The following is a 27722-nucleotide window of genomic DNA, read 5'->3' as shown; positions in this document are numbered from 1 at the left end:
AAAATAGGTTCAATAAAAAAAAATAATAAATAATAAAAAAAATAAATAAAAAAAAATTCATTTGCACTGTTTTTTCATGCCTAATATTATTTCATGCATAATTTATGCATGAAAGGGTTAAACCAAGAACATTTGGAGCCATATGCTGTTATTTTTGAGTTTGATGCCCTTGACTGTTAATATCCTCAGGGAATTTTTTATATTTTTCACTTTGTAAATTCATCTCGCGGACCAGCTTGGACTCTTTTGGCGGGCCGGATTTGGCCCCCGGACCTCATGTTTGACACCTGTGGTTTAAAGACTAAACAGTAAAGAATGGAGTGATGTGATGTGACTCTGTCACCTCTAGCTGTCTTAAATCAAAATCTATGACACGACGTTGCTGACGCACATGAAAACTCCCACAGACTCCGCCTCCAAATGGTTCCGCCTACTTCTACAGAGGCAAGGGGCAGCCCACTGGTGGATGGTGGATTTGAATAGAGGGACGGATGGAAAAAAGTGGGAAGGGGGGTAGGTGGAGAGACTAAGAGGAGGGCGGTGCGTTAGTTCCCGCCCCCCCAACCTCCCTCCCTCCCTCTCTCTCTCTCTCTCTCTCTCTCTCTCGCTCTGCCGGGTCAGGATGGAAAGGCTTACACAGTCAGGGGAGGAAACATGTCATGAGAGGTGATGACACAGCCACGGAGACGTATCCACATCCTTAGTGTTTCCCAAGTTTGCTGCCTGTCGTAGATTCCGACGCTGCTGTTACTGCTGAGACCCACAGAGGAGAGAGAGAACCAAAGATAGCCTCAGTCCTCTCTCCCCACCTCTCTCTCTCTCTTCTTTTTCACTTTGTTGGTGGATGATGGGATTTTAACCATGTGGAAGGTAAGAGGGGAAGAAGTCGATTTGTTGTTTTCTGGCCTCGCTCTTATATCTTCTGGTTGAACTCAGTCCCTGGGGGATTCCCGCATGCTTTCCACTCTCCACTCTCCATCCCAGATCAGACATTTACTCTCAAAGGGAATGAGTGCCAGCTTTACTGGAATGATAATGATAGAGCGGTGGCTCCAGGATTCCACATTCCACCAATCAGAGCCCTTCTGCCATCTGTATCAAGGTCGAAACTTCTGCGCAAACAGTTGCTGAATGTATTCCAAAGCAGACTCTGTTCTATGTGAAACTCCTACGTCACGTCAGCGTCACTCAAACTTTCATTTCTTGGTATATATTTGCAAAAAAGTTTCATTTTTATGTGAGAAAATTCTGCTTTTTTTTGTTAGTTTGTTTGTTTGTTTGTTTTTTGTGTGAAATAGCCGACTTAACTCCAGGGAATAACCAGGCTGTTTACAAGTATTGGCTGTGACATGTTTTAATACTCAACCCAAAAGTGCATTTTAAATTGCGAGTGGGTGTGTGGGTGGGGTTATGTTGCGTGTGAGAGTCTGTTTTGTGTGACCTAATTTCTAAGAGCCACTGTGTGTTTTGGTGGCTGCTTGAAGCCCAAGACGTATAAAGGCAGGAGACAGTGCCTTGAGGGATGCTTAAAATGTGTGTAGTTAAGTGCTTGAGGCATGTGTGTGTGTGTGTGTTCATGAGTGTGTGTGTGTGTGTGTGTGTGTGTTCATGAGTGTGTGAGTGCGGCTTGAAAGGATCAGACTTTTTGTTTTTTCTTGCACTTACATGTAGTGTTAATAAAACCGCTATACTAATATTCTAATAATACTGAGAATATATTAGTGTGGTTTCTATGTGTGTGTGTGTTCATGAGTGTGTGTGTGTGGCTTGAAAGGATCAGACTTTTTGTTTTTTCTTGCACTTACATATAGTGCTAATAAAACCGCTATACTAATATTCTAATAATACTGAGAATATATTAGTGTGATTTCTTTGTGTGTGTGTGTGTGTGTGTGTGTTCATGAGTGTGTGAGTGTGGCTTGAAAGGATCAGACTTTTTGTTTTTTCTTGCACTTACATGTAGTCTTAATAAAACCGTTATAATAATATTCTAATAATACTGAGAATATATTAGTGTGATTTCTATGTGTGTGTGTGTGTGTGTGTGTGTGTGTGTTCATGAGTGTGTGAGTGTGGCTTGAAAGGATCAGACTTTTTGCTTTTTCTTGCACTTACATGTAGTGTTAATAAAACCACTATAATAATAGTCTAATAACACTGAGAATATATTAGTGTGATTTCCGTGTGTGTGTGTGTTCATGAGTGTGTGTGTGTGTGTGTGTGTGTTGATGAGTGTGTGTGTGGCTTGAAAGGATCAGACTTTTTGCTTTTTCTTGCACTTACATGTAGTGTTAATAAAACCACTGTAATAATATTCTAATAATACTGAGAATATATTAGTGTGATTTCTATGTGTGTGTGTGTGTGTGTGTGTGTGTTCATGAGTGTGTGTGTGTGGCTTGAAAGGATCAGACTTTTTGTTTTTTCTTGCACTTACATATAGTGCTAATAAAACCGCTATACTAATATTCTAATAATACTGAGAATATATTAGTGTGATTTCTATGTGTGTGTGTGTGTGTGTGTTCATGAGTGTGTGAGTGTGGCTTGAAAGGATCAGACTTTTTGTTTTTTTCTTGCACTTACATATAGTGCTAATAAAACCGCTATACTAATATTCTAATAATACTGAGCATATATTAGTGTGATTTCTATGTGTGTGTGTGTGTGTGTGTGTGTGTGTGTGTGTGTGTGTGTGTTCATGAGTGTGTGAGTGTGGCTTGAAAGGATCAGACTTTTTGTTTTTTCTTGCACTTACATATAGTGCTAATAAAACCGCTATACTAATATTCTAATAATACTGAGCATATATTAGTGTGATTTCTGTGTGTGTGTGTGTGTGTTCATGAGTGTGTGTGTGTGTGTGTGACACTTATCGTTACACACTACTCTACACTGGCTTCATCTCCCATTCACATTTGTATAATGCTGTATGTTTTTACGAGCTTCCCAGAGGTCAGATTAATTCGATTTTACAGCGTTTCCTGTGTGCTGGAGCGTGTTTAGTACGTTATGTGTGCTTTTAACGCACTGTGTTTCATGTGTGCTGAAGCGAGTGTTTGTGTGTGTGTGTGTGTGTGTGTGTGTGTGTGTGTGTGTGTAACAGCAGGCTGCCACAGGCTCAGCGCTACTACTGATCCCTCTCACCTGTCAGGGGTCATGGGTTTAAGGAAATCCACATTCATGCATTTGATCCGCAAGACAGTAGCGAACCGGAAAAAGACAGCTGACTGTAACTGCTGTGCGTAATATCGCAGTTTAGGGAATTTTATAGTAACTTTTTGCAACGATAGGTGTTAGCTTCGTAGCATAATTGCCTAACTCAGAAGACACAAATGGACAAAAGTATTGGGGCACATTGAATCCAGGTGTTTCTTTTCTAACAGAGGTCTGGGATACAAAATAATAATAACAAATGTCATAATATAGTTTTATATTATGATAAATATCGCAATGATTATTAATATTGATGTTTTTATCTTTAATCAGCACAAACAGGACATCTTACAAGTAGGGATGTCCGATATTGGCTTTTTTGCCAAAAACCAATATGCTGATATTGTCCAAAAAATACTGATTTTGTAGCATAACGTTAGCCTCCTAGCATAATCTCCGAACTCAATGGGACAAAAGTATTGGGACACATTGAATTCAGGTGTTGCTTTTCTAACACAAGTCTGGGATACAAAACAAACATGACAAATATCATAATAGTTTTATATTAGGAATGTCCAATATTGGCTTTTTTGCCAAAATCCGATATGCCGATATTGTCCGACGCTTAATTTCCAATTCCGATATCTACCGATACTGCTGCTGATATATGTGGGATATTAACCCTTTCATGCATAGTGGTCACTACAGTGGACAGTTATTCTCTTGTATATTCATGGATTTTGTTGTTTTAGTTCCAAATCAGCCAACACAGTGGACACTTACACTGCAAAACTGCAAAAGTGTATTTTTCTCATTTCCAGTCCAAATATCTCATCACACTTAAAATCTGACAGAATAACCTAAAGAGGAACTTTTCAGTGAGAAATAAGAACACATTTTTAGACAATGGATCTGGAAAATCTGATTTCAAGAAATCTTACCAAGATAATTTCCACTTGTTCCATTGGCATTTTTTTTTTTTTTTTTGCTTGAATTAAGCAAAAAATATTTACTCTTTAGGTGATTATGTCTGATTTTAAGTGTGAAATGAGAAAAATACACTTGGTGAGATTCAGATTTTTGCAGTGCATGCACCATCCCATACAGTGGAATTCATACTGTTACTCTAACTTTGCTGTTCTTGATAAAACCTGATCTGCACTAACATGTTTGAGTGTAAATCAATTGCTTGTTATTGCCATTAAACTGTACGAGGGCTGTTCAATAAGTTCATGGCCTCACCCAGAAATACTGGTTGTTATAATACAGGATGTTACATTCTTTCGTGATGGGATAGTGATGCTTGAACATCGATGGACCAAGTGCATTGCTGTAAATGGAGATTATGTTGAAAAATAAAATATAAATTATCAGTCTGTGTTGTTCTGTTCTGGGTGAGGCCATGAACTTATTGAACGGCCCTCGTAGTTAACAGTTTTTTTTGTTTTTGTTTTTTTTTTTTGCATATCATCTCCATGATGTGAGTAATGACTAGTATTAGTGTATGTTAAAATGTAAGAAAAGATCAGATTTGCAGCATTAAAAATGTTTTTATTTAATAGTTTTCATACAGTTTATCAGTAAATACATTTCTTTGCTTCAGAAATTAAATGCTTGGCGTCCAGCTGAGTGGACATTTTTGCAACTTCATGAAAAATAGGTTCATAAAAACTATTTCAATTATGTTATTTTTTTAATGTGTAGAGGAATAAAAACACTCAGGAAAAAAATTCTTGATTAAGGCTCTTATAATTCATGCATGAAAGGGTTAAACTAATTTTAGGTGACATCACATATCTCCTGTCATGGAATGAACACATCATGCCTAATTTTATTGTGATGCCCCATTGGATGCATTCTCAAATGCAACAAGGCTTTTAAAATGTAAACACTGTCTGTGCAAAGAATACATACTTCAACTGAAGTTGTGGAAAAAATGCCGTATTTATTTATTTATTTATTTTCTCTCCCTCCCTCTATGAGTCTATCACAGTGTGGCAACTCTACTGTACAATTTTGAAAACTGCACATTTCTTTCAGCTACAAACAATGCTTCATTTACGCGTCGGTAAACGCCGGCGAAATCAAGGCATTATTTTATCGGTTTTAATGAACTGATAACAATATTCATCAATATTACATTTTTATGCCAATATCGGGCCAATAATATCCCTACTTACAAGCTGTAGCCATGATGTGTCCAAATATTTTTGTCCATATAGTTTATAAACATCAATATTTCCTTCAGGTTTAGTGGGAGATGGTTAGTTGTGGTAGAAAAATAGTAGAACACAAACAATATTTTGGAAATTTAGGGTTAGAAAAAAAAAAAAATGTTGGGAAAAATTAAGTAAAAACCATCTCTGAGGCATTTTAGAAGCAACATTTTAAACCAAACCAACCAATGCAATGATATTTACCACAATATAAAACTATATTATGACATTTGTCATTGTTGTTTTGTATCCCAGACCCCTGTTAGAAAAAAAAACAAACACCTGAATTCAACCTGTCCCAATACTTTTGTCTATTTGTGTATGACTTATGTAGGCAATATTGTGTTGCTTTTATGATAGCTACGCAGACTTTATAGTTTGGACATTCATATGTTACATGTTCCAATGTAAAGTCATGCAAAACAAAGTCTATTTTCTTCAGTTTTATGTCTATAAAAATATTGTTGTGTTATTTTTAAAAGTTTCCAAAGTTGCTCATTTCATACAAGTTTGCAAATCGTCCCCCTGTTTTGACAAGTATAGTGACAGGAGGGAGGACAAAAGTGTTTTGTCGGAGGTTTGGTTTGTGTTTGTCATGAGGCTGACCGATATAGTAACAATAGTATTGTTTCTGTTTCTTTTCCTGTTTCCCCCTGACATGTTTCAGTGGCTTTGTCAGCCTGGGTGGGCTGGAGAAAAGCATCTGAGCTCTCAGATCTTTGTTTTTTTTTTGTTTTTTTTCCCAACCTGAAGATTGACTGTGGGAACCATGTCTCTATTTACAGTCACTGCTTTTCCTGCTTGGGACACGTGGACATGCTGTTTGTCTTTGTCTTTAACTCTTTAAAACCTGACGTGTCATTCCTGACGCACTGTCCGCATCTACAGTTTGGATGGTTGGAACTTTTTCACTGTTTGTGCAATTCGAAAAATTCCAACGGTTTCTGAAACATGAGACATTGTGCTTTGTCTATATTATAAACAGGGTGCAATTTGTCCAAAAAAAAAAAGGGGGGGGGGTTTGGGTTTTTTTTTTTGGTCAGAGCGAGGGGGGGGGCACAGTTCTACAGGGGGGGGGGGTACGGTCTATAGCTAACGTAACGCTGGTGCGAAACAAAAGTGAATCTTTACACCCTTGTAAAGTTATGACCGATATGGGATTTTTGGGGCTGATGCCGATACCGATACTGGGGGCTAAAAAAAAGCCGATATCCAATATATCGGCCGATATCCGATATTGGCCGATAAGCGATATATTGGCCGATATATGAAATAAGAACACTGATCTACACAGGATATAATAATCTTATATTAGATAATAGTGGACAGGTGGATAAACAGTTGCATAAATTTACACAACTTTCAAATACAAACTATGCGATCACAAAAATAATTAGAGCAAAAAATATGACTGAGCACACAATTCTGTTTTCACTCACAAATTTGGATGTGTCTGCCCCACGGCACTACAACTAAAGGACTAAACTGAGCACGTGCAGAGTGAATTAGGTGAGTCCTAAGTTGTTCCTGATTGGAGCAATAGCAAGAGTTACAACTGACCCCAGTCTCCCCTTCACTATTAACACCCAGGCCTGTCTGCAGAATGAAACTGTGAGGTAGACAGGAAGTGCACGGACATGGATGTGTGTGTGTGTGTGGGGGGGGGGGGGTGAATACTTCATAAGACGAGGGGGGGTTTAGCGGTCCATGCTTGACTTTGGTATACTGATGTATCCTGACAGTCAAATAGAAACTTTGAGGTAGAAATGTCTGCATATTTCTACTTGTAGGGGGGTTGTTGTAATTATTCATTGTCGATTTATTGATGACTTAGTGCTCAGGTAGTTGAGATAATGATGAGTTGTCATGTTGTCTCATGTTGTTCATTGCACATGGGTTGGTCTCTTTGCAAAAGTGAACCAAATAAACATTGAGCAATACTCAGTGGGTATCTGCACAATTTGAGGATTGGTTTGGAAGGCCTATATAAAGGCCCAAAAAAGGCCACCATTGTTAGTCCAGTGAATGGCATCATCAATTTTTTTTTGGCTTAATTCAAGATTTTTTGCTAAATTTGAGATTTATTTATTTATTTATTTATTTTTGCTTAATTGAAGATTTTTTTTTTACTAAATTGAAGATTTTTTTTTTTTAATTAACTAATTGAAGAAATTTTTTTTTGTCTTAATTCAAGATTTTTTTTTTTACTTAACTGAAGATTTTTTTTTTGGCTTAATTCAATTTTTTTTTTTTTTAACTAATTGAAGATTTTTTTATTTTTTATTTTTTTTTTTTTGGCTTAATTCAAGATTTTTTTTTTTTTTTTTTTTTTTTTTTTTTGCCAAATTTGAGATTTCAATTAAGCCAAAAAAAAAAAAAGTCTTCAATTAAGTCAAAAAATATTCAATTAAGGAAAAAAAAAAATTCTCAAATTTAGCAAAAAATCTTGAATTAAGCAAAAAAAAAAAAATCTTCAATTAGGTAAAAAAAAAATCTTGCATTAAGCCAAAAAAATCTTCAGTGAAGTAAAAAAATCTTGAATTAAGCCAAAAAAAAAAAAAAAAAAATCTAGAAATAACAACTTTTTTTTTTCTTTGTTTTAGTGCAAAAACTATCATTACATTTTGAAAATATTTACATTTACAAACTATCCTGTAACACAAAAATGTGAATAACCTGAACAAATATGAAGAACCTGAAATATCTGAAGAAAATTAAACACAATTTGAACAATTTTTCTTCCTGTTCCTTAGTGTTTAGTGTCTTTGTGGATCCGATCCATAATGCACATGGACAAATGATAAGTTGAAGAATAATATTGTTAAAATTGCACTAAATTTTCTTACGTTTTTTTATGTAAATTTCAATTTTTTCAGTTTTTTTTTTTTTTTGTGTGGATAGTTTATAAAAGTAAGTATTTTCATAATTTAATGGGTTTTTTTTTTACACTAGAACATAGACAAAAATTTGAAGTTATCATTATTTCTATATTATTATGTAATTATTTTTCTGGTCCGGCCCACTGCAGATCAAATTTAGCAGAATATGACCCCTGAACTAAAACGACTTTGACACCCCTGGAAAAATGCGCCAAAGGACTCACTCACAGCATATTTTCAACCTTTTTATAGTCAAAATAAGAAAGACCACTTTAGCCGTAGGGTTTAAAGAGTTAAAGACCTTGACAAGACGGTCTTTTAAGTCAAACTTTGTGTCCCGTCGCTGATAGAATTAACCACCTAGAGATCCTAATATCCTCTTATCTTTGCAATTTTACTCGATAAAACGAGGAGGTACAAATCAAGAGGATGGCTAATTGGTTAATTTGATCTTCAAAGCGTCAGCAGTCTTCCCTCTTCAGACGCTTTAGGGCCAAACTACTAATTGCTATCTAAACATTCTTCAAAAGGACATAGACAGATTGAGATACTTTTTTTTTTTTTTTTCTCATCCTCCCCCTTTCAGTTCGGTGAATTTTGTTCGCCCCAGCGCATTCTTTAATCACCAACCGTATAAGATGAGAGCGCACTGTCGTCATGGCAACTTCAGAAATCGTGACAATGAGCCCAATCTGTTCAACTGACACTTGGCAGCTTGTGAAGTCCTGTGGAGTGGATAAGTGGTTCCTCAAATGTCTTTTTTTTTTTTTTTTTTTTTTTTTTAATGGTTGTCATGGACCTCTATAGTCGGGCACTACACATATCCCAAGTGGTATTACCCAAAAGTTTTCACATCGGGCTATAAATACACTGTAGTGTCTCTCGGGGGTCTGTATTGCTTCACTTCTCTTTCAAAGTACTTTTATATTTTAGTCACAGAAATGATTCTCTGGATAGATAAATATATATTTGGAGGCTCCAGTAGAAGTTAGAGCTGTTTGAACTAAACCATCACATTCTTTTCATTTGAAATTACAGTGTGGTGAGTCGGAGTTCTGCAAAAAAAAAAAACAAAAAAAAAAAGATAAATATAGTCTTGAGAGTGCAGATTTGAAACTTTAAAACATCATGTAAGTTTGAAAACAACCAGTTTGTCCAATAACACTGGTCAACAACAAATTTATTGTTGAAGTTTTTTGGATCATTTTGGTGTGCTGAATCCAAAAATCACATTCATTTTACTCAATCAGGTCAACTTTCTGAACTATGCTACATATTGGCTTTTTAGCATTTTTGCTTACATTTATGGGCATTTTCGCATCATATGATACAAAATTCTTTCATATTTCTTGCAATAAACAAGTTCTGAAGATTTTACTTTTGCCAATTTATGATTAATGTTTTTTTTAATATTACAGGTGAATGAAATGGCTTCGACTAGAAGATCTTGCAAAAATAAGCCTGACGTATTCTGCTACATACACACACACACATATATATATATATATATATATATATATATATATATATATATATTGATCTTTATAAACTATACGGACAAAAATATTTGGACACATCATGGCTACAGCTTGTAAGTAGGGATGTCTGATAATATTGGCCCACTGATATTATTGGCCCGATATTGGCATAAAAATGTAATATTGATGAATATCGTTATCGTTTTTTTTTTTTTGCCTATCATTAAAACCGATAAAATTATGCCTTGATTTCGCTGGCATTTACCGACGTGTACAATAGAGTTGTCACACTGTAATAGACTCATGGAGCGAGGGAGAGAAAATAAATAAATATGGCATTTTTTCCACAACTTCAGTTGAAGTATGTATTCTTTGCACAGACAGTGTTTACATTTTAAAAGCCTTGTTGCATTTGAGAATGCATCCAATGGGGCATCACAATAAAATTAGACATGATGTGTTAATTCCATGACAGGAGATATGTGATGTCACCTAAAATTAGTTTAATATCCCACATATATCGGCAGCGGTATTGGTAGATATCAGAATCGGAAATTAAGCGTTGGACAATATCGGCATATCGGTTTTTGGCAAAAAAGCCAATATCGGACATTCCTACTTGTAAGATGTCCTGTTTATGCTGATTAAAGATAAAAACGTCAATATTAATAACACTGGTAAACAACAAATATATTGTTTAAGTTTTTTGAGCAGATTTAGGATAATTTTGGTGTGCTGAATCCAAAAATCACGTTAATTTTGCTCAATCAGGTCAACTTTCTGAACTATGCTACATTTTGGCTTTTTAACATTTTTGCTTACATTTATGGGCATTTTCGCATCATATGATACAAAATTCTTTCATATTTCTTGCAATAAACGAGTTCTGAAGATTTTTCTTTTTGCCAATTTATGATTAATGTTTTTTTTAATATTACGGGTGAATGAAATGGCTTCGACTAGAACACAGGTGTCAAACATAAGCCCCGGGGGCCAAATCCAGCCCACCAAAGGGTCCAATCCGGCCTGTGGGATGAAATACACTTAAAATATTAACAATCATTTTAATTCAGGTTCCACATACAGAACAATTAGATCTCAATTGGGTCAGACCAGTAATATATTATCATAATAACCTATAAATAATGAAAACAGCAAATTGTATCTTTGTTTTAGTATAAAAAAAGTAAAATTACATGAAAATGTTTATATTAATAAATTATCCTTCTACAAAAATGTGAATAACCTGAACAAATATGAAAAACCTGAAACGTCTTAAGAGAAGTGCATGCAATTTTACCAATATTCTGCCTGTTACTAAATGTTTTGTGTATTTGTAATAATGTAAGTTGTAATGCACATGTGTAAATGAAAAACTGATAAACTGAGGCAGAATATTGGTAAAGTTGCACTTGTTTTTCTTAAGACATTTCAGGTTGTTCACGTTATTCAGATTTTTAAGGAAACGTTGTAGATGTAAACATTATCGTAATGTAATTTTACTTTTTTCACTGTTATTATTTTACTGGTCCGACCCACTGGAGATCAAATTGGGTAGAATGTGGCCCCTGAACTAAAATGAGTTCAACACCCCTGGACTAGAAGATCTTGCAAAAATAAGCCTGACGTATTCTGCTACATCTGCGCTGAATACATAATAAATAATAAATACATCCTGTTAGAAAATGATTTTTTTTTTTTTCTCTTAAAACCTATTTTGGGTGAAAACTATATAAAAAAATCAACTGATAAAGTCACAAAAATGTAATCAATTTTGTGAGAAGATCAATTTTTTCAAAATCAAATAAGCAAAAAAAAAACCTGACCTGATTGAGAAAAACAGATGTCATTTTTGGATTTAGCGGTTCAAAATGGTCCGAATTCAGTTGAAAAAACCTCGACAACTTGCAAAAAACATTTTTTTGTACCCCAGTGTAGTTTTTACCCCATATCGCTGCACAGTAGTTCAGATATGGAAGAAAAAGAGAATTGTACAATATATGGAGAGGTTTCTGATTTAGAAGGTTTTTGGTTTTATACATTATAGCAATACTTTTGGCTATTTTTGATCTAAGTAAGTTTACATGCTTGGTCATCAATTATAATGCCTAAAAATGTTTCAATTTCAGTGTCCTTAATTCTAATTTTAACTAATTTGTTATTTTTTCCTTTTACCAAAAATAATATATTTGGTTTTACTAAGATTTAATGATATTTTATTGACATTGAACAAATCTTTTAGTATAGCAAGCTCCTTTTAGCAGCTCATATGTGTTTTCAGAAGGATGGAGGTGGGAAAATGTATGATTGACAGCTGTAAATACAAATCAATAGAGAGTACAGAGGCAACATGGCAGCTCCCATGACTGTGATATTTTGGGGTCACTTTTGGGGTCACTGCGGTGAATATATGATAAATAAATAATAAATACATCCTCTTTAGAAAATGATTTTTTTTCTCTTAAAACCTATTTTGGGTGAGAAGTATATAAAAAAATCAACTGATAAAGTCACCAAAATGTAATCAATTTTGTGCGAATATCAAATTTTTCAAAATCAAATTAGCAAAAAAACCTGACCTGGTTGAGAAAAACAGATGTCATTTTTGGATTTAGCGGTGCAAAATGGTCCGAATTCACTTGAAAAAACCTAGACAACTTGCAAAAAACATTCTTTTGTAACCCAGTGTAATTCCACTTAAGAAAAAAAATATAAGGAACTTAATTTGGTTAACGCAGGTACGGTATTTCTTTTGGCTTAACTGAAGATTTTTTCCTTAATTAAAGCTAATTTTTTTTTTTTTTTGCTTAATTCAGTTCAAAAGTGTGGAATTTTTGCACTTTTTAAATTCATCCCAGGGGCCGGATTGGAACCTTTGGCGGGCGGCATTTGGCCCCCGGGCCGCATGTTTGACACCCTTGCTTTATAACATTTGTTTTCTAAACACTGTCAGGGTCTGACTTTGCCAATCAATGTGTTCAAGTTTCGTTCTAGTTCAGGTCGAGTCAGCTTTAACTGAGTTTAGCTTAATTCAATATTTTTTTTTTTTACTTAATTGAAGACTGTTTTTGGCTTAATTCAAGATTTTTTTTTGCTAAATTTGAGATTTTTTGTGGCTTAATTGAAGATTTTTTTTTTTACTTAATTGAAGATTTTTTTTTTTTTTTTTTTTTTTTTTTACCTAATCGAAGATTTTTTTTTTTTTTTGGCATTATTCAAGATTTTTTCCTTATTTCATCAAAAGTGTGGAATTTTTGCACTTTTTAAATTCATCCCAGGGGCCGAATTGGAACCCATTTTGTTATATTATATATATAAATAAATGTTGGAATGGCAGTCAATTAAAATTCACTCTCTGACAAGACATTACTGTGTTTTGACACTTCAGGATCTTTGAAAATCCCCAAAAATGTACACAGTTTTGCTTCATCGCTACGTTAATTCCATAGTTTGACTCCAAAAACATCTATATTTTACATTTGCTCTAATTTTACATGTTCCAAAGGCAAACATCACTCTTATATAACAATCCCTGTGTCCTAATTTAATAAAGCATTCAAAGATAAACAGGAAAGTCGTCCCATGTGCGCGTCCATGCTGATGCTAACCGCTAACGCTCTTCTCACATGTGCGTTAGCTACTACAGCTCATCTGTAAGCTCTCTGGGGTCGCTTTCATGTTGGAAGCGTTTCATTATCCAATCAAACATGCAGTGATAATTTACTTCCCTGGGGAAAAACTGCAGTCACTTTCATCTCCATTGTGGGATACTTAGCACGTACTGTATTTTGACGCAATACACAGTAATTGCGATAATGGGGGCGGGGGTAGGGGGGGGGGGGGGGGGCATTAAATGAATCTGCAGAGTCCAAAATAGAAATATAGCACGTTCATCTCCTCTGAGTGATATTTTAAGCTTCTCTTTGTAAATTGTTTATTGAATCTTAAATCTTAAACTTGCAGCGAAGTGAAAACATTCGAGTAGCTAACAGATTATTGCTCAGTTTATAAAGAAGATGTGATGCGTAAAGAAAAGGCAGGAGACTGAAATGATCTAAATCAGCTTTTTGGAACTCTGAGCTGCTGAAATGAAGTAAAATCCACCATCTGTGCTGATTTACTCAATAAAAAAAAAAAAAAAACAAAACATGTTGTTAGCCTCATAGCATAATTTTCCTAGCATAAAAGTCAAACACTATATGGACAAAAGTATTGGGACGCTTTGAATTCATTTTTTTTTTTTTTTTTTCCAGTAATGATAAATGTCATAATATAGTTTTATATTGGGATGAATATCATTGTATTGCATTTATAAGTTTGGTTTAAATTGTTATCTTTGCTTCTAAAATGCCTCAGAGATGGTTTTTATTTAATTTATTTCAACTTTGATTTTTTGTTTTTTAATCCGTGACTATAATTTTAAATGTTCTACCTCTAAATTTCTACAATATTTTTCATGCTCTGACTGTAAATAATCATTTTCTACCACAACTAACCATCTCAGGAAGAAAAATCTCCCATCATGCATAGTGGTCACTCCAGTGGACAGTTATTCTACAGCTGTTCTCTTGTATATTCATGGATTTTTTTTTTTTTTTTTACACATATCTTTATTAAAGTTTTATGACACTACATATCTTTTCTGACATGAATTGATAACATTATGTAGATCTCTCCTGAGGATAAACCCCCAAAATCACAAGCCCTCCACATAATTTTCACACAATTTATCACTAAATACAAATTTCTGTGCGTCAAAATTAAATATGTGGTGACATTTTTGCAACTTCATGAAAAATAGGTTCATAAGATTTTTTTTTTTTCATTATTATTTTTTCATGTATTTTTTTCAATTTTTTCCAATTATCATCATTATTATTATTATTATTATTATTATTATTATTATTATTATTATTATTATTATTACTATTAATAATAATTTATTTTTTAGAAGAAAAAATTCAATCACATTTTTTTTTCATGCCTAAAGAGGAATAAAAACACTCAGGAAAAAAAAAAAAAAATTAAGGTTCTCAATTTTTTGTGTATACAATGGTTAAGGACATATTGATGTTTATAAACTATATGGACAAAAATATTGGGACACATCATGTCTACAGCTGTGAGATGCCCTGTTCATGCTGACTTGAGATATAAACATCAATATTCAAAATAAATATGATATTTATGACAATATAAAACTATATTATAGCATTTGTCATTATTGTTTTGTATCCCAGACCCCTGTTAGAAAAGAACCATCTGAATTCTACGTGTCCCAATACTTTTGTCCATATACTGTATGAGTTAGCAAGTTATGCTACAAGGCTAACAATATATTTTTCATGGTCTGACTGTAAATAATACTTTTCTACCACAACTAACCATCCACTTTCTTTAAATCTCCCATTAAACTTTCAGGAATTATTGATGTTTATAAAATATATGGACAAAAATATTGGGACGTCATCATGGCTACAGCTGTAACATGCCTTGTTCATGCTAACTTGAGATATAAACATCAATATTCAAAATAAATATGATATTTATGACAATATGAAACTGTATTATAACATTTGTCATTATTGTTTTGTATCCCAGACCCCTGTTAGAAAAGAAACACGTCATTTCAACGTGTCCCAATACTTTTGTCCATATAGTGTATGACTTAGCCAGTTATGCTACGAGGCTAATGGTGTATTTTGTAGATTTTTACGTCTAATTTTTGTTACTTTCTGGTCTGAAATGTGACATTATGGATTCTGACGGGCAGATAGCATCATGTTTATGCTCACAACTCACCATCTCCCATTAAACTTTAAGAAAGTACTGGTGTTTATAAATTATATGGACAAAAATATTGGGACATATCATGGCTGCAGCTCCTGTTCATGCTGATTTGAGATATAAACATCAATATTCTTGATCAATATGATATTTAACCCCAGTATAAAACTATATTAGACTTAGACAAACTTTATTTATCCACGAAGGAAACTACTTGGTTATAAAAGTTCAGCTGACACTCTTGAAAAAACACCAGCAAAAAGCAACAAAAAAAGAGGAAAGTAACCGTAAAGCAATAAAAGCAATAAATAAATTAAATAGAATACACTAATAAAGCAGAAAAAATACATATACATACAAATAATTTGCATATGTTCAAATATTATAACATTTGTCATTATTGTTTTGTATCCCAGCCCCCTGTTAGAAAGAAACACCTGAATTCAACGTGTCCCAATACTTTTGTGTATTTACATGAGTTGATTTGTGGATTAACAGGTATTAAATATTAGAGATAAGTAGATGCTTTTAGTCACCGGTGGCTTTTTGGGTTTTTATGGGTTAAAAACAGTGTTCCGATGGAAATATCACTAGTCGCTTTTCCACTGACCCTCAAATTGCGCAAATATAACTTGCGCATAAGAATTTACCTAATGGAAAAAACAACAATTTCGCCAAAACTGTTTTTTTTTGCTTAAAACTTTTTGTGCTGGTAAGAGTTTTTTTTTTTTTTTTGGGGTGTAATGCAAATGGTATATCATGCAAAACTGCAATGGAAAGATCTTTTTTTGCAATTAGAGTCACGTGAATAAAAAAAAAAAAAAAAAAAAAAAAAGGATGTTGACAGATGTTACAACACGCAAAGAAGAAGAGTTGTAAAAGAAACATAGTGCACACCAGGAAACTGAATCATTTTTTTTTAAATTTAGTACGAGATAGAGGGGTAATATATGATAATAATAATAAATATATTTGTAAATCAACTTGATATTTACGTGGAGTGACTTCTCATGTCATCTCGCGATAATAAATAAACCAATCATCGCATTTGTGATTTAATGGAAAAACCGACATTACATTACCGACTTCTATTTTTTCAACATTTAGTAAAGATCGGTAAAATTTTGCGCATATTTCCAATGAAAAAGCGACTATTGATGTCACCTTTACCTAAAAAAAATAAAATAAAATCCAGATTCATCATCATCCGATCCAAAGCAATGAAAGCAGATTATGGCGTTTCTGAAATGTAAACCCCATAAGCATTTGGGAGGTCTTTAAAAATGCTTGGACACATTGACGTAAATAAGGTGCTGATGTTGGAGAAACTGGAAGGGGAAGTTAAGATTCATAATTCAGAAAAATATATGAATTATTAACATCTTTTCTTTTCTTTTTTCTTTTAAAATGTGAATTATTGAATACTGGTTTGTGCTGTGTGCCCTTAAATGGGTGAAGAGTTTGGGTAGAAAAGTGGATCTGTATTTCCGAGCATAAAGCACATTGTTAGCCTTATACAAGTCATACACTATGTGGACAAAAGTATTGGGACATGTTGAATTCACGTGTTTCTTTTCTAACATGGTCTGGGATACAAAACAATAATGACAAGTGTCCCAATATAGTTTTAAATTGAGGCAAATATCATATTGATGAATAATATTGATGTTTCTATCTCAAATCAGCATGAACAGGAGCTGTAGCCATGATGTGTCCCAATATTTTTGTCCATATAGTTTATAAACATCTGTACTTTCTTAAAGTTTAATGGGAGATGGTGAGTTGTGAGCATAAACATGATGCTATCTGCCCGTCAGAATCCATAATGTCACATTTAAGACCAGAAAGTAACAAAAATTAGATGTAAAAATCAACAAAATACATCGTTAGCCTCGTAGCATAACTGGCTAAGTGGACATAAGTATTGGGACACGTTGAATTCAGGTGTTTCTTTTCTAACATGGTCTGGGATACAAAACAATAATGACGAATGTCATAATATTTGAACATATGCAAATTATTTGTATGTATATGTATTTTTTCTGCTTTATTAGTGTAGTCTACTTGTATTTGTTTTCCTCTTTTTGTTACTTTTTGCTGGTGTTTTTTTCAAGAGTGTCAACTGAACTTTTTACCAAGTTCCCTGTGTGGATTAATAAAGTTGTCTACGTCTAATATAGTTTTATACTGGGATAAATATCATATTGATCATGAATATTGACGTTTATATCTCAACTCAGCATGAACAGGAGTGTAGCCATGATGTGTCCCATATTTTTGTCCATATAGTTTATAACATCGGTACTTTCTTAAAGTTTATTGGGAGATGTGAAGAAAGTAGATGGTTAGTTGTGGTAAAAAAAAATATATATATATTATTTACAGTCAGAGCATGAAAAATATTTTAGAAATCCAGAGGAAGAACATTTAAAATCATAGTCGTGGTTTAAAAAATAAAAATAAAAAAATCAGTTTTGACAGAAATTAAGTAAAAATCTCTGAGGTTTTTTGGAAGCTAAGATAATTTAAACCAAACGAACCAATGCAATGCAATGATATTTATCCCGATATAAAATTATATTATGACATTTGTTATTATTGTTTTGTATCCCAGACCCCTGTTAGGAAAGAAACACCTGAATTCAACATGTCCCAATATTTTTGTCCATATAGTGTATGACTTAGCCAGTTATGCTAGGAAGCTAACGTGTATTTTGTAGATTTTACGTTGAATTTTTGTTACTTTCTGGTCTGAAAATGTGACATTATGGATTCTGACACACAAATAGTATCATGTTTATGCTCACAACTCACCATCTCCCATTAAACTTTAAGAAAGTACCGGTGTTTATAAATTACATGGACAAAAATATTGGGACATATCATGGCTACAGCTCCTGTTCATGCTGATTTGAGATATAAACAATAATATTCATACTAAATGTCATATTTACCTCACTATAAAACTATGTACCCCTGTTACAAAAGAAACACCTGAATTCAATTTGTCCCAATACTTTTGTCCATATAGTGTATGACTTAGCCAGTTACGCTAGGAGGCTAACGGTGTATTTTGTAGATTTTTACGTTGAATTTTTGTTACTTTCTGGTCTGAAATGTGACATTATGGATTCTGACACACAAATATACTGTTTATGCTCACAACTCACCATCTCCCATTAACTTTAAGAAAGTACTGGTGTTTATAAACTATATGGACAAAAATATTGGGACATATCATGGCTACAGCTCCTGTTCATGCTGATTTGAGATATAAACAATAATATTCATACTAAATGTCATATTTACCTCACTATAAAACTATGTACCCCTGTTAGAAAAGAAACACCTGAATTCAACATGTCCCAATACTTTTGTCCATATAGTGTATGACTTAGCCAGTTATGCTACGAGGCTAACGGTGCATTTTGTAGATTTTTACGTCTAATTTTTTGTTACTTTCTGGTCTGAAATGTGACATTATGGATTCTGACGGGCATGTTTATGCTCACAACTCACCATCTTCCATTAAACTTTAAGAAAGTACTGGTGTTTATAAACTATATGGACAAAAATATTGGGACATATCATGGCTACAGCTCCTGTTCATGCTGATTTGAGATATAATCATTAATATTCATAATAAATATCATATTTACCTCGTTATAAAACTATGTTCCCCTGTTACAAAAGAAACACCTGAATTCAATTTGTCCCAATACTTTTGTCCATATAGTGTATGACTTAGCCAGTTATGCTAGGAGGCTAACGGTGTATTTTGTAAATTTTTACGTCTAATTTTTGTTACTTTCTGGTCTGAAATGTGACATTATGGATTCTGACGGGCATGTTTATGCTCACAACTCACCATTTTCCATTAAACTTTAAGAAAGTACCGATGTTTATAAACTATATGGACAAAAATATTGGGACATATCATGGCTACAGCTCCTGTTCATGCTGATTTGAGATATAAACATTAATATTCATAATAAATATCATATTTACCTCGTTATAAAACTATGTACCCCTGTTACAAAAGAAACACCTGAATTCAACGTATCCCAATACTTTTGTCCATATAGTGTATGACTTAGCCAGTTATGCTAGGAGGCTAACAGTGTATTTTGTAGATTTTTACGTTGAATTTTTGTTACTTTCTGGTCTGAAATGTGACATTATGGATTCTGACACACAAATAGTATCATGTTTATGCTCACAACTCACCATCTCCCATTAAACTTTAAGAAGGTACCGGTGTTTATAAACTATATGGACAAAAATATTGGGACACATCATGGCTACAGCTCCTGTTCATGCTGATTTGAGATATAAACATCAATATTCTTGATCAATATGATATTTATTCCAGTATAAAACTATATTAGACTTAGACAAACTTTATTAATCCACAAAGGAAACTACTTGGTTATAAAAGTTCAGCTGACACTCTTGAAAAAACACCAGCAAAAAGTAACAAAAAAAAAAAGAGGAAAATAAATATAAGTAGAATACACTAATAAACCAGAAAAAAATACATATACATACAAATAATCTGCATATGTTCAAATATTATAACATTTGTCATTGTTTTTTATCCCAGACCCCTGTTAGAAAACAAACACCTGAATTCAACGTGTCCCAATACTTTTGTCCATATAGTGTATGACTTAGCCAGTTATGCTATGAGGCTAACAATGTGTGTTTTTTTTAACCAGCTAGGTCTTTTTTTGGTGTTTGTGCGAATCGTGTGATGGGTGTGAAGATCATTCACCCCGATTAAATATGTCCTTGACAGCATCTGACTTGTTTTTTCACCACCCCCCCCCCCCCCACCCCCCCCCCCCCCCCCCCCCCCCCCCCCCCCCCCCCCCCCCCCCTTTCTGTAATCTGTAGCTCCAAACATCACATCTAATTTCCATAATCTGGGTCACACAAGTGGGATCCCAGACAGACTCTATTCCACACACACACACACTAGTGCAAATGTCAGCCTTTATCATCATCACTAATAGCCTCAGCATCCCTGACAATGACCGGCCAATCCTGTTAGGCGCGACTGACCACTTCAAAACATGAAAGGTTCTGATTGGTCACAGCTAGTGTGGCAGGAAGCGGATTACGGATCAACAAGGCATGGTGTCTGGAATCAGACAAAGACGTGTGTGTGGCAACAGTTAGTGTTTTTAGCGAAGCAGAAAATGTGGCCCGTGCTTTAGAGGGACGAATATAACCTCTACCCACAGCAGACGAGTGGAAAGAGGGATGTGATGAGAGAGATACATGCAAAGCTCTGTACTTTTTTTTTTTTTTAATATCTCCAGACAAAAGTGGAGTTTGGAGTTTCTTTCACTTCATCACCCGACTCTACTTTTTCTTCTTCTTCTCCTTTAACTGCACTTTCTAACACCTACACCTGCAATCCACTACGCTGTGGACTACATAAAAATGAACCCCCCCCCCCCCCCCCCAGCTTTCCCACTGCAAGATTTATCACATGCTTCCCACAGCGTTGCCCAAGACAAATATTTTGCAAGGAAACGCTGTAAAAAAAAATATTTGGATTTTGCTCTACATAGAGAGGGAGCGTATCAACACTATTTCTGCATGGCTGCTTTTATAACAGCCCAGTGCATTCGGCAGAAGAAAACATGACTTTTATATGTTTCTGCATAATACACATGGGTACAATCTCATAGTATGTTTTTTTGGTAGTGGTGGTGGTGGGGGGGGGGGGCTTTATTACCATCGCCAGAGGCATTGTGATCGCTTTGCTTAGTGTGCGTGTTTGTTTGTTTGTTTGTTAGCAAGATAATAAAAAAAGTTATGGATGAATGTTAAGGAAATGAGACTGGCACAAGGAAGAAATTATTAAATTTTGGTGTTGAATGGGGTGTGGGGGGTGTCCAATCAGAAGGAGGAGTGGACTCACAGCATCAAAATGAACACAAATGAAGGAAAAAATGAACAAAATGCACAAAAATGACGAAGATACAAAAATTAAATGGACACAAATGAAGGAAATAAGAAACAAAATGCACAAAAATGAAGAAAATATGAAAATAAAATGAGCACAAATGAAGAAAATAATGCACAAAATGAAGAAAATGCGGAAATAAAATGAACACAAATGAAGGAAATAATGAACAAAATGCACAAAAATGATGTAAATACGAAACTAAAATGAACAGAAATGAAGAAAATAATGAACAAAATGCACAAAAATTATGAAAATGATGAAAATATAAAAAATAAATGAACACAAATGAAGGAAAAAAATGAACAAAATGCACAAAAATGAAGAAAATATGAAAATAAAATGAATACAAATGAAGGAAATAATGCACAAAATGCACAAAAATGAAGAAAATACAAAAATAAAATGAACACAAATGAAGGAAATAATGAACAAAATGCACAAAACTGAAAATATTAAAATTAAATGAACACAAATGAAGGAAATAACAAACAAAATGCACAAAAATGAAGAAAAGACGAAAATAAAGTGAGCACAAATAAAGAAAATAATGAACATAATGCACAAAAATGACGAAAATACAAAAATTAAATGGACACAAATGAAGGAAATAATGAACAAAATGCACCAAAGTGATGAAAATACAAAAATAAAATGAACACAAATGAAGGAAATAATGAAAAAAATGCACAAAAATGACGAAATACAGAAATTAAATGAACACAAATGAAGGAAATGACCAAAAAATGCACAAAAATGAAGAAAATACAAAAATAAAACAAACACAAATGAAGAAAATAATGAACAAAATGCACAAACATGACAAAAATACAAAAATAAAATGAACACAAATGAAGGAAATAACAAACAAAATGCACAAAAATGACGAAATACAGAAGATAAATTAACACAAATGAAGGAAATAACGAACAAAATGCACAAAAATGACAAAAATATATAAATTAAATGAACACAAATGAAGGAAAAAAATGAACAAAATGCACAAAAATGAAGAATTGCATTCTGTTACTGTAACTTTTCTGTTCTTGATAAACCTGATCTGCAGTAACATGTTTGAGTGGAAATCAACTGCTAATTGTTATGAGCCTGTAATTAACAGTTTTCTGACACAATTTTTATTTATTTATTTTTTTTGCATATCCTCCTTAGACCCAGCAATGCATTGTGTCCTCTGTAGGGGACAAAAGTTTGACAGTTTAACTAAAATGCTGTCCATTACAAAGGACATTCCATTTAAAAAAAATCAACAAATAAATAAAAAATGTTTTTCAAATGTATCTGAAAAAACTGTTGCATTATGCAGTTTCCAATCAAGACAATTTTTTAGCGTAAAAAAGCTAAAATTGTCAATTTCCTGGGTCTCAGAAGATATTATCTCCATGAAATGAGTAATAACTAGTATTTGAGTGGGATAAAATGTGAGAAAACATCAGATTAGTGGCATTAAAAATGTTTTTATTTCATAGTTTTCACACAGTAGATCACTTTCTGAGAATGAGTTTTAAATACATGTTTCTTTGCTTCAAAAATTAACCCTTTCATGCATAGTGGTCACTCCAGTGGACAGTTATTCTGCGGCTGTTCTATTGTTTATTCATGGGTTTTGTTGTTTTAGTTCCATATCAGGACTCTTATGCATCATCCAAAACACTGCAATTCATACAATTACTGTAACTTTGCTGTTCTTGATAAACCTGATCTGTACTAACATGTTTTCGTGGAAATTAACTGCTAATTCGTATTAGACTGTAATTAACAAACACTTTTTTTTTTTTTTTTTTTTTTTCTGCATGTCCCCCTGAGACCCAGCAATGCATTTTGTCCTCTGTAGGGGACAAAAGTTTGACAGTTTTCCTTTAAAAATGCTGTCTATTACAAAGGACATTCCATTAACAAAAACAATCAGTAAATAAAAATAGTTTCAAAAATGTATCTGAAAAAACTGTTGCATTATGCAGTTTCCAATCAAGACCATTTTTTTTATGTAAAAAAGCTAAAACTTTCCATTTCCTGGATCTGAAATGAATGAAATGAGTAATAACTAATATTAGAGTGTGATAAAAATGTGACAAAACAGTAGCAATTTAGCAATTAGCGACATTAAAAATGTTTTTATTTCATAGTTTTCACACAGTATGATGATTTTTTATAGAAATGTTTCTTTGCTTCAAAACTTAAACACATGGTGTCCAGCTGAGTGGACATTTTTGTAACTCCATGAAAAATACGTTCATTAAAAAAAAAAAAAAAAATCAATCGCATTGTTTTTTTCATGCCTAAAGAGGAACAAAAACACTCAAGAAAAAAATATTGACTAAGGTTCTCACACACTTAACGTAATTTTGCTTCAACGTTACATTAACTGCTCCAAAAACATCTATATTTTAAATTTGTTCTCATTTTACATGTTCTAAAGACAAACTTCACTCTTAATATCCCTGTGTCTTCATAAAAACAAAGCTTCACATTTTCAAAATTAAGTCAAAACGCATTTAAAATGTGTAATTTCAAGTGTGCAAATGAAAAGGTGTTACTTCCAAACACTTTCTGCACATTAGACTGTACTGTATTCACTACTATATTTACTGTTGTCATTTGTTTTCAGTATCAGAGTATAAATAAAAAAAACCCATGTGAGTCATATTTTAATCAAATCTCTGCAGATTTTTATTTATTTATTTATTTTATCAGCACTTGCTAGTATCTTTTCCGTACTGGAACTAAGTGCCACCAGTGCCAAAACTTAACCATAAAAAAATGTCTTTAAAGTTGTTTTTAAAGGCACGGTTGTTATTGGAGCCTTATCAAAAATTCTGTATAAACTACAAATGGATCCTTCCATGAAACTGGATTTATTTTGGTATCAGCTTTTTAGAGCCAATAATAAAAGAGACATTTAGACATATTTTCCCCCAGGATGTACCTAATGATGACAACAGATAAATCCAAAAAATATATCCTCTTGCTCTTAAGCCATCCCTAGATTATTGAATTTTTAATCAAATATTGGGGCCAAAATTAGGACCAAAATTGGGATAGGAAAATCTACCTAAGTATCAGTGCATTTGAGGTAAAAACATGGCTTTAAATGGTCTTATATAGCTCATCATCAGAAGTCAGAAATAAAGAAAATAATGAACAAAATGCACAAAAATGACAAAATACAGAAATTAGGTGAACACAAATGAAGGAAATAATGAACAAAATGCACAAAAATGACAAAATACAGAAATTAAATGAACACGAAGGAAGGAAATAATGAACAAAATGCATAAAAAGGATGAAAATATAAAAATAAATGAACACAAATGAAGGAAATAATGAACAAAATGTACAAAATGAAGAAAACACAGAAATTAAATGAACACAAATGAAGGAAATAATAAACAAAATGCATAAAAATGACGAAATACAGATATTAAATGAACATAAATGAAGGAAATAATGGACAAAATGCACAAAAATGATGAAAATATGAAAATAAAATGAACACAAATGAAGGAAATATGAACAAAATGCACAAAAATGACGAAATACAGAAATTAAATGAACACAAAGGAAGGAAATAATGAACAAAATGCATAAAAAGGATGAAAATATAAAAATAAATGAACACAAATGAAGGAAATAATGAACAAAATGTACAAAATGAAGAAAACACAGAAATTAAATGACCATAAATGAAGGAAATAATAAACAAAATGCATAAAAATGACGAAATACAGATATTAAATGAACACAAATGAAGGAAATAATAAACAAAATGCATAAAAATGATGAAATACAGAAATTAAATGAACATAAATGAAGGAAATAATGCACAAAATGCACAAAAATGAAAAAATACTAAAATTAAATGAACACAAATAAAGAAAATAATGAACAATTTGAGGTAAAAACATGACTTTAAATGGTCTTATATAGCTCTATAAATAAAAACACTTTGTTAAATTTGTTGATCCTAGGGGTTTTTCTCATCCAGACGTGTGGGTTTTTCATGAATCTCAGTCTCATTCCAGGTTTTGTATGTAACCCATCGTGTCCACTGGTGTTACATACAGAACCTGCCCATTTAAACACAAATAAATCGCGTGTGATTTTGCAACAGCGGTCATTTTTGTAAAACACTACCTTGATTCCCTAAATGTACCCGTGAGAGACTAAAAAAATAATCCAAAAAAATAGTAGCGGGTTAATTTTCGTGTCCTTTTTACCACGTTACATACGGATTTTTGTATGCACGTCAAATAAAAATGTTATATCCTGAAAATATTTTCTTTTATCTATGTAAATTTATTTTCAAAATATACTTATAGTGCTTCCAAACTTGCTTCATAACATTAATCTCCATCTGGTTTGCATTTTTAGCCTGTTTTTAGGGACCCGTTTCATAGAAGCACCCACATAAACACCGCAAAACTGTACTAAACAATGCAAATGTGACTGAAAAATATGAGAAATAAAATTGTTCTGTTAATCATCATGCATGTTTTCAGCTTCTATATCGATATCTAAAAGCAAATGCATAATGAGTGACCAGGAAATGACACATTCTTAAATATTCCACAGCAGGAAATGACTTTTCTCTGTCATAGTTGCACCAGATCTTATCATTTAGAATGACTCACAACGACGGACGGATAATATAAAGACACTTAAGCGTCACATTTCATCGGGACTTGCGACCAATATGTTGATATAATTGATTTATTTCGAATACGGCTATAATACAAGCTTTCCTGATTACTACTATTTGACTTCTTTGCACGACATAATATAGAAATGAAAATTCAAGGAAGCATAAAATAATGATACACGTAAAAAGAAAAGAAAGAAAAAAAAAGTCATATTCAAAAAGGAGTGAGAAGAAGCATTTGTCTAAACCAGGGGTGTCAAACATGAGGCCCGGGGGCCAAATGCGGCCCGCCAAAGGGTCCAATATGGCCCGTGGGATGAATCAGCAAAAATGACACTTAAGATATTAACAAAAAAGGATGTCGTAGTCGTTTTTGTTCAGGTTCCAAATACAGACCAATGTGATCTCAACTAAAATAATAACAGCATAATAACCTATAAATAATGACTCCAAATTTTCTTAGTTTAACCCTTTCATGCACGAATTATTAGAACCTTAATCAAATTTTTTTCCTGAGTGTTTTTATTCCTCTTTAGGCATGAAAAAAACAATACGATTGCAAATTTTATTCTGAAAAATAAATGAAATAAATAAAATAAAAAAATAATAAATTTAAAAAAAAAAATAATAATAATAACGAAAAAAAAAATCTTATGAGCGTATTTTTTAGAAACATCAATATTTTCTTCAAGTTTAATGGGAGATGTGAAGAAAGTAGATGGTTAGTTGTGGTAGAAAAGTATTATTTACAGTCAGACCATGCAAAACATATTGTTAGCCTTGTAGCATAACTTGCTAACTCATACAGTATATGGACATAAGTATTGGGACACGTTCAATTCAGATGTTTCTTTTCTAACAGGGGTCTGGGATATAAAACAATAATGACAAAAGCTATAATATAGTTTTGTATTGTCATAAACGTCATATTTATTTTGAATATTGATGTTTATATCTCAAGTCAGCATGAACAGGGCATCTCACAGCTGTAGACATGATGTGTCCCAATATTTTTGTCCATATAGTTTATAAACATCAATATGTCCTTAACCATTGCATGCACAAATGGTGAGAACCTTAATCTTTTTTTTTTTTTTTTTTTTTTTCCTGAGTGTTTTTGTTCCTCTTTAGGCATGCAAAAAAACAATGTGATTGAATTTTTTCTTCTAAAAAATAAATTAATAATAATAATAATAATAATAATAATAATAATAATAATAATAATAATTGGAAAAAATACATTAAAAAAAAAAATAATGAAAAAAAAAAAAATTCTTCTAAACCTATTTTTCATGAAGTTGCAAAAATGTCCACTCAGCTGGACACCACGCGTTTAATTTTTGACGCACAGAAACATGTATTTACTGATAAATTGTGTGAAAACTATGGGGAACTATGGCTTGTGATTCTGGGGGTTTATCCTCAGGAGAGATCTACATAATGTTACCAATTCATGCCAGAAAAGATATGTAGTGTCTTAAAACTTTAATAAAGATATGTGTTAAAAAAAAAAAAAAAAAAAAAAAAAAAAAAAAGAACAACAAAACCCATGAATATACAAGAGAACAGCTG

General features: G+C 32.9%; 1 protein-coding gene across 1 annotated transcript in view; it reads left to right on the top strand.

Moving 5' to 3' along the window:
* The first annotated feature begins 617 nt into the window (after positions 1-617).
* The window catches only part of LOC115433075 (E3 ubiquitin-protein ligase Midline-1-like), a 192862-nt gene continuing 165757 nt past the window's right edge, over positions 618-27722 (top strand). The window contains exon 1 of the mRNA XM_030154286.1: positions 618-870. The gene's annotated coding sequence lies outside the window, so the exon portion shown is untranslated. The remainder of the gene's footprint in view (positions 871-27722) is intronic.

This window comes from Sphaeramia orbicularis, chromosome 2 (assembly GCF_902148855.1).
Source record: "Sphaeramia orbicularis chromosome 2, fSphaOr1.1, whole genome shotgun sequence".
NCBI lineage: Eukaryota > Metazoa > Chordata > Actinopteri > Kurtiformes > Apogonidae > Sphaeramia > Sphaeramia orbicularis.
This window is presented reverse-complemented; position numbering and strand designations above follow the sequence as displayed.